An 8,680-nucleotide genomic window follows, 5' to 3' on the forward strand; every position below is an offset into this window, starting at 1 on the left:
CAGTTGCCAGAACACGTAAGGCTTCACCGGTGCCTGGAGGCGCAAAGATTCCCGCCGAATGCGGGAATGTTCGCGGGGAGCTGCCCGGGGAGGAGGCCAAGGATAATGACAGTGGTGGCAAATATTTGTGGACTTCCTGGCAGGATCAGAACTCACACCGTTCGCGAACATTACGTCCTCACGGCCACCCGTGAGCCTGTGGTTCCTACGAACCTCGTTTTATAGTCGAGAACCGCAAGGCACAGAGGGTTCAAGCGCCCTGGCTGGGGTCACACAGTGAGCTTGGGGGGAGGCCGGGGGTGGGAGACTGAAGACCTCTGGGCCCCTCCTGGCCGGACGCCCAGGCCTGTCCGCACTGCCCTAACAGTCACAGCTGCAAGTGGCCTTTTGGACCTGAGGTGACAGCTGGGGCTCCCGTCACAACAGCCACAAGGAAACGAACCCTGCCAACCATCTGAGTAAGGTTGGAGCAGATTCTTCAGCCAAGCATCCACCTGAGAACTCAGCCTGACCCTGACACTTTGCGGGCTCGGGAGACCTCGCTGAGCGGGAGACCTGGTCCCGCCACCTCTGGACTCCTGACCCCCAGACACTGGGGTACCATGCATGTGTGCTGTTTTAAGCCACTTAACATCTGGCAATCCGTCATGCAGTGGTAGGCAAGAGATACCCTTCCTGTCACCCCAGCCCACCCTGAGGTCCCCTGTAGCTTCAGCGGTGACGCGGACGGTCCCCATATGCACCGGGGGCCCCTGCTCCCCTCAGGGGCCTGCTGCACCAGGCTGGCAGCCAGGCGCTCGGTGCCCCAGGAGCGATCCTTCCCCCATAGGGATGGGAGCAGAAGATACGACTCCAGGCCACATTCCCTCCGAGGGTCCTTGGTGGCACAGAGCTTCCGGTGGGTACAGCAGCAAGCAGCTCTCTAAGGCGCTGTTGATGGGGGCAGCCCTCCCCAGCCTCGCTCACCCTCCTGCCCCTCTCCGTATTGATACTTTCTATTTAAATATTTGCTTTCGGGGTCACCCGGGTGGCTCAGCAGTTAAGGGTCTGCCTTCAGCTCAGGGGGTGATCCTGGGGTCCTGGGATCGAGTCCTGCATTGGGCTTCCTGCAGGGAGCCTGCTTCTCCCTCTGCCTCTCATGAATAAATAAATAAAATCTTGGGATCCCTGGGTGGCGCAGCGGTTTGGCGCCTGCCTTTGGCCCAGGGCGCGATCCTGGAGACCCGGGATCAAATCCCACATCGGGCTCCCGGTGCATGGAGCCTGCTTCTCCCTCTGCCTGTGTCTCTGCCTCTCTCTCTCTCTCTCTCTCTCTCTCTCTCTCTGTGACTATCATAAATAAATAAAAATTAAAAATAAATAAATAAATAAAATCTTTAAAATATATATATTTGCTTTCAGGGGAATCCTTGCTGAGATGCCGGGGTTGCTAACTCAGGCGTGTGTGAGCCAAGCAGAAGCCACACATGAGAGGGGAAGGCCTGGCGGCGGCCGTTATACAAATTATTATACTGGGAAGGGGAAGGGCTAGGGGGCCACGTCTGCAAATTCTAGCTGAGTGTCGCCGAGCTCGGGGATGCAGGCCTCGATCCTCCAAATGCTTCTGGAAACCGAGATGTCTGAGTGAAACTGTTTCAACTTATAAATATTGGCTCAGAAAAGTTTTCAGGGATCCCTGGGTGGCGCAGCGGTTTGGCGCCTGCCTTTGGCCCAGGGCGTGATCCTGGAGACCCGGGATCGAATCCCACATCGGGCTCCCAGTGCATGGAGCCTGCTTCTCCTTCTGCCTGTGTCTCTGCCTCTCTGTCTCTCTCTGTGTGACTATCATGAATAAATAAATAAAATCTTAAAAAAAAAAAAAAAAAGAAAAGTTTTCAAACACAACCTCAGTCAAACAAAACACATGAACCCACAGGTGTTAGCCTGTGGGCTCCTGCTTCGACCTTTATCGGGGTCACATGTACATTTCTGTTTTCGATTATTCTTTCAATAAATATTTATTGAGCCAGAGAAGCCAAGGACAGCTTCTCTCAAGAGAAGACGTTGCCGATGAGCCTTGAACAACAAGGACGAGCCAGACAAGTAGAGGTCTGGGGGGGAGCGGGGTGGGGGGGCGGGGGGTGGTTTCCTAGGGCCGCTATTGCAAATGACTGCAAACGTCATTTGGCTTTAAAACAACACAGATTTCCAATTTTACAGTTCAGGAGGTCCAAGTCCAAAATGGGTCTGATTTTGGTCTTGAATGGGTCTAAAATCATGGACTGAATCCCTCCGGAGTTTCGAGGGCAAGAATCCTTGGCTTGCCTCTCCAGCTTCTTAACATTCCCTCCATATTTTTTTTTAAGATTTTTGTTTATTTATTCACGAGAGACAGAGAAAGAGGCAGAGACACAGGCAGAGGGAGAAGCAGGCTCCTCGCAAGGAGCCCAATGCGGGACTCGATCCCAGGACCCCGGGATCACGCCCTGGGCCGAAGGCAGACGCTCTGCCGCTGAGCCACCCGGGTGCCCCACATTCCCTCCATCTTCCAAGCCAGCAGTGGAATATTTTCGAATCTCTGTGACTCTGGCCAACGATGCCAGGGGCACATCTTCTCCGACTCCAACTCTCTTGCTTCCCTCCTATGTGGACCTTTATGGTTTTATGGGGCCCCCCCATAATCCAAAATAACGTCCCCATTCCAAGGTCCTGAGCTTAATCACACCTGCAAAGTCCCTGCCACCATATACAGTAATATTTTCCTAGATGGCAGGGAGGGATTTGGAGCAGACTCTTCGGGGGCTGTGTCCAGCCTGCCATGAGGGGTTCTGGGCAGAGGCAGCGTTCACAAGGGCTCCGGAGTGGGTGTTTGTTTACCTGCGGGCGGAGCGGACTGGGCAGCGAGGACATGAGGGAGGGGAGCACAGCCCGATGGTGAGGGCCCGGTAGGCCAGGGTGAGGGCTTTGGATTCTATCTGAAGCGAGATGGGAGCCACGGGGGGCTTTTGAGCAGTGGGGACACCTGATCGGATGCCCTTTTAAAAAGCTGATGCTGGGCAGCCCGGGTGGCTCAGTGGTTGAGCATCTGCCTTTGGCTCGGGTCATGATCCTGGGGTCCCGGGATTGAGTCCTGCATCGGGCTCCCTACAGGGAATCTACTTCTCCCTCTGCCTGTGTCTCTGTCTCTCTCTCATGAATAAATAAATAAAATTTTTAAAAACAAAATAAAATAAAAAGCTGATGCTGACAAGGTAGCGATCCTGACAGGGAAGGGGGGTGGAGGCAGCCCTAGGGCTGAGTGGGGAGTAGCGGCCACTCTCCATCCTCGCCACTGGACCACGAGAAGCTTCCATCCTCCCGTAGGAGAAGGGGTGAGGCCAGCCCTTGCCACCTCTTCCCCACACCTCTGAGTGCACTGTAAGGCACAACATGCCCCATATTCCATTTTTAACCACCCTATTTTGCCCTTTTCCTTGTCATATTGTAATTTTAAGACTTTGCCTCTTTTTTTTTTTTTTTTTTAAGAACAGTTCGAGGCTCACAGCAAAATCGAGAGGAAGGCACAGTGATTTCGTGGATTTTCCCTCCCCCCTCGACATCTGGTGAAGGCCCAGCGTCCCCATCATCCACACCTCCCACCCGAGGGGCACATCTCGCACAGCTGATGAGCCAGCACTGGCACATCGTTATCACGCAGGGCCCGGGGTCCACATCAGTGCTCACTCTTGACGCGTACCTCCCACGGCCTTGGAGAACCGCAGGCAGCACTGCAGCATCAGAGTCGCTTCGCTGCCTCACGGGGCCCGGGGTGGCTCAGTCGGTTAAGCGTCTGCCTTCGGTTCAGGTCATGATCCCGAGATCCTAGGATCGAGCCCCCATGTCGGGCTCCCTGCTCAGCCTAGAGTCTGCTTCTCCCTCTCCCTCTGGCCCCTCCCCCAGCTAACGGGCTCTCTTTCAAGTAGGTAAAAAATCTTTAACAACAACAACAAAACAAAACAGTGGGCAGCCCGGGTGGCACAGCGGTTTAGAGCCGCCTTAGGCCCAGGGCCTGATCCTGGAGACCCGGGATCGAGTCCCGCGTCGGGCTCCCTGCGTGGAGGCTGCTTCTCCCTCTGCCGATCTCTCTCTCTCTCTGTGTGTGTCTCTCATTAATAAATAAATAAATAAATAAATAAATAAATAAATAAATAAAACTTAAAAAAAAAAAAAACAAGGTGATTTCACTCCCATAAAAGCCCTCTGTGCCCTACTATCCATTCCCATCTCCCAGCTAACCCTTGGCAACCACTCATTTTTACACCGTCTCCAGACTTTTCCAGAATGTCCTAGAGTTGGAATCGTGCAGGATGTCACCTTTTCAGACTGGCTTCCCTCACTTTGCCATACGCACGGAAGGTTCCACTTGTCTTTTCATGGCTTTTGCTGGCTCATTTCTTTTTTAGCGCTGCATACTCTTCCATCATCTGGTTGTACCACAGACAAACTTGGTTGTTTCCAAGTTTTGCCACTTATGGAGGAAGCTGCTATGAGCATATACGTGCAGGGTTTTGTTTGGACCTAAGTTTTCATCTCCTTTGGGTAAATAAATACCAAGGAGGGCAATTGCTGGGTTGTATGGTAAGAGGATGTGTAAGAAACTGACAAACTCTCATCCCAAACCACTGCACCATTTTTCATTCCGACCAGCAATAAATAAGAGTTCCTGTTGCTTCACATCCTTGCCAGCACTTGGTGTTGTCTTTGGTCCAGATTTTGGCCATTCTGACAGGTGTGATGCGATATCTCATTATTGTTTTATTTTTTTTTTATTTTTTAAAGATTTATTTATTTTAGAGAAAGAGAGAGAGAGAGAGAGAAAGCCAACAGGAGGGGCAGAAGGAGAAGGAGAGAGAGAATCCAAGCAGAGTCCGTGCTGGGCGTGGAGCCCGACACAGGGCTCGGTCCAGACTCCGAGATGGTGACCTGAGCCGAAACCAAGACTCAGACGTTTCACTGACTGAGCCACCCAGGTGCCCACTCATTATTGTTCTAACTTGTATTTCTCTGATGGCATCTGATGTGGAGCATCTTTTCATGTGTTTATTTGCCGGGTGTAGATCTTCTTTGGTGAGGTGTTTTACACTGTGATTTTTTAAATTCTTAGGCTTACTTTTTAAAGAGTATAATTACTAATAAATGGCAAGTCCAGCACTTGGCCTTGCTGTAGCCCCTCCCGTCTCCTACAGAAAGAAAGGAGAATGGAGAAAATAATCCTCCCTTTTTTTTTTCTGACGCTGCAGAAATGCAGACAAAGCTGCCACTAAGGTGCCACTATGTCACCTTACTGTACAATTTAAAGCGGGCTTCCTTCACACGGACACAGCCTCCTAATCAGGGTACCGGCTAGGTGAGTAGGGCGTGGAGTGGGTCCCTACTTGCTCCTTGGCTGGCCACTTTGCCTAATGCTAACCTACACAACCCCACCCGCTAATCCTGAATATAGACACTTTCGACATCATGAAATGGCCTTTGCAAATATTATTTCTATTAGAGGAGTCCTGTAAGTCATTTTATAAGTCAGAGTGGGATAGGCTTTGCAACAGTAATGAATAAACCACAGAAGAAACACAAAGTCTTATTTCTCGCTCATATCATGATCAGATACAGCTCAGGGCTTTCCTCCAAGCAGTGACTCAGAGGGTACAGGCTGCCGTCTGAAGTGTGGTTTCCAAGGTCACCACAGAATGGACCAGAAGAACATGGACTCAGATATGGGGGTTAGGGCCAGGCTCGGAAGTGTCATTTATTTTGTCCACATTTCATCGGCCAGAACCTAGTCACGTAGCTGCTACTTGACTACAAAGGAAGCTTGGATATGTGGCCTTCTGCATACCCGAGGAGGAGGAGGAGGTGAATTGGTGAGCATCTGACCAATTATTGCCCCAATCCAGGCGTCAGAGATTGTGGTCATGTCCTCTGAAGCAATTGTAACCTCTAAAAAAATCTGTAATTCTGATTCCTTATACTAATTTGTTGACCCGAGGGGAATATTTAAATTGACATTTCCCAATTCCCAGAACTTGCATATGCTCCTCATTATTTTTGTTCACACATTAAAAAGATCATCTCTTCTCAAATTTAGGTAAAAATAAAGCTTTGAATCTGCCATAGTCTTATGAGGCCCAGAGTCTTGGAGGATCCACAGCTTTTAGCAATAAGTAGCTCAGGGCGCCTTTCAATGGCTTTCATGAGAGTCCGTGGCCGTGCTCTCCCTCAATGCTCAGGCAAATCCAGGAGACCCTACATCTGCCTAAAGCCCCAGCAATGGCCATTCCTTGCTCCTAGAATCAGACCAACTATCTTCCTGGCCTACAGGGCCTGCACCAACAGGCTGCCACACACTCTCTTCTCTCCTCACACAGTATGCCACAGCATCTCTGGCTCCAGCCAAACTGGCTGCCTTCAAGTCACCCCTACTTTTTACCTTCCTCCCCACGTGGTGCCCTCCTTCTAGGAAAACCTCCCCTGCCTCCTCCTCTTAGTCAACTCCTTGTATTGTTCAGACCTCAGCTGTTCAGGCATTATCGCCTCATGGAAGCCTCCCCACCACATTCACATTTTCAGAATGGTCATTGTGCTGTTCACCAAATCTCCCTGGCTGCCCGTCTTCCAACAGGGTAGGTTGGTGCTACTTGGCCTCCTTATGGGTGGGTGGAGCCATGCAACCAGCCCTGGCCCAGAAGATGTGGGCAGATGTAATCCAAGGCACTTCCAAGCTAGAGCACTTGATTCCAGAGCAAGATGCTCTTGGGTCCTCTTTCCTCTGTGCAGAACTCACAGTACTTGAGACTAAATATTGTGGTTTGAGCAGAGTTCCAGCTGACCCACAACAGACAGGGCACATATATAAGAAATAAACACTTCTTATCCTAAGCTATAAGGCTTGGGGGACGTCAGTTCCCACAGCATAACCCAACTTGTCCTAACTGATACCCCCTCCTTCCAAAACACTTGTCACTTTTGTGATTTTTTCACTTGCTTTTGTCACTGGTGGGTTAATATTTTTCTTTACCCACTGAACTGAGGGCTCTCTGAGGTCAGGGATATTTTTGGTGTTGGTGACACTAAAGTATAAAAGGCTTGTTGTTTCTCCACTGTATCTCCCCCTCTAGAAACAGCTAGAATAAATGTATGTCCACTGACTGAAGGAAGAAAGGAATGAGTAATGATCCTCAGAGATAGGTACTAGTTTACAGGGACGAAATGGAAGCTCAGAAGGGTTGCATGGGTTGCTCAATGTCACATGGCAGGTAAATGGAAGAGATTGGTCAGAACCCAGGTCTGAGTCCAGAACTTGGACGTTTCCTGGACAGGATGGCCTCAGTGGGCCAGGCACACCTCTAGTCAATGGTTTCAGCCCTACCTCTGAGAAGGAATGTTTCTGTGTTGGTGACACTAAGGGATAAAAGGCTTAGGAATCTATGGGCCATTGGTCATCTCTGGAATGATTCACTGCTGGCCAGATAAAGCAGAGAGATTCAAAGAGAGAGGGGAGGTGGTCAGTTGTCTCTTTGTCTTCTATTTTACCTCTTTTTAAAACAGCTTCCATTAACTGCACGCTCACTCTCTGCCAGGCCCCACACCAAAACGATCATGAGCTCACGGCATCCTCATGACCCATCCCAGGCGATTTTTATTTTTCACAGGACAATGAGGTCTACCATGGGAAATCTACCTGCCTATTGATACAAACTTGGTGTATCAATTATGGCGGCAAAATAAAACATCCTCCCAAGTCAGGGATTTAGAAATAGTAAGAATCTATGATTGCTTATGAGTCTAGAGGTGATGGGATGCTTCTGCGATGGACAGTAGGTTGGGTTTGGCTCTCCCATCTGGGCTGAGGTGTCTTCCGTGTGCTAGGCTGGAGCAGGTGCCATCCTCTGGGGCAGCTGGGCTGGTCGTGTGATCTCTCATCTTCCAGCCAGGCTTGTCCACAAGGTGGTGGCAGGGATCCAGGAGAGCCAACAGAAGCTGCAAGGCCTCTTGAGCCCCAGACTCAGAGAGGCAGCGCCTGACTGGTGACTGGAGCAGAGTGGCCTTGGCTGGCCATGTGACTTCAGTGTTAGGTTTGGGGGTGTCGCCTGGACAAGGCTGGTGTAAACAAGGTGTATCTGTTATCTACTGTCACGTAAGGAACTACCCAAAGTGCAGTGGTTTGATGCAACAATGCCTTAGTTATCTCTCCGTTCTTTTTTTTTTTAATTTTTTTTAATTTTTTTTATTTATGATAGTCACAGAGAGAGAGAGAGAGAGAGAGACACAGGCAGAGGGAGAAGCAGGCTCCATGCACCGGGAGCCCGTTGTGGGATTCGATCCCGGGTCTCCAGGATCGCACCCTGGGCCAAAGGCAGGCGCCAAACCGCTGTGCCACACAAGGATCCCTATCTCTCCGTTCTGTAGGTTGGTAACCTGGGCTGGGCTCAGCTGGGTAGTTCTTCAGGTCTTGGCCAGGCTCATTCATGCGTCTGTGGTCAGCTCGGAGCGGCTAGACAGCTCTGCTTCCGGGGGCTGGGTGGCAGTGGCTGCAGAGCTGTGAGTCTCCTAGGCTAGCCTGGACATATTTGTGAGGTCCTGGCAAAGGGCCAAGGGAGCGAGCAGAAGCTGCGTGAACTTCTTGAAGCCTAAGCTTGGAATGAACACAGTATCGCTTTCTTTGTGA

This window comes from Canis aureus, chromosome 1, assembly GCF_053574225.1.
Source record: "Canis aureus isolate CA01 chromosome 1, VMU_Caureus_v.1.0, whole genome shotgun sequence".
NCBI classification, from domain to species: domain Eukaryota; kingdom Metazoa; phylum Chordata; class Mammalia; order Carnivora; family Canidae; genus Canis; species Canis aureus.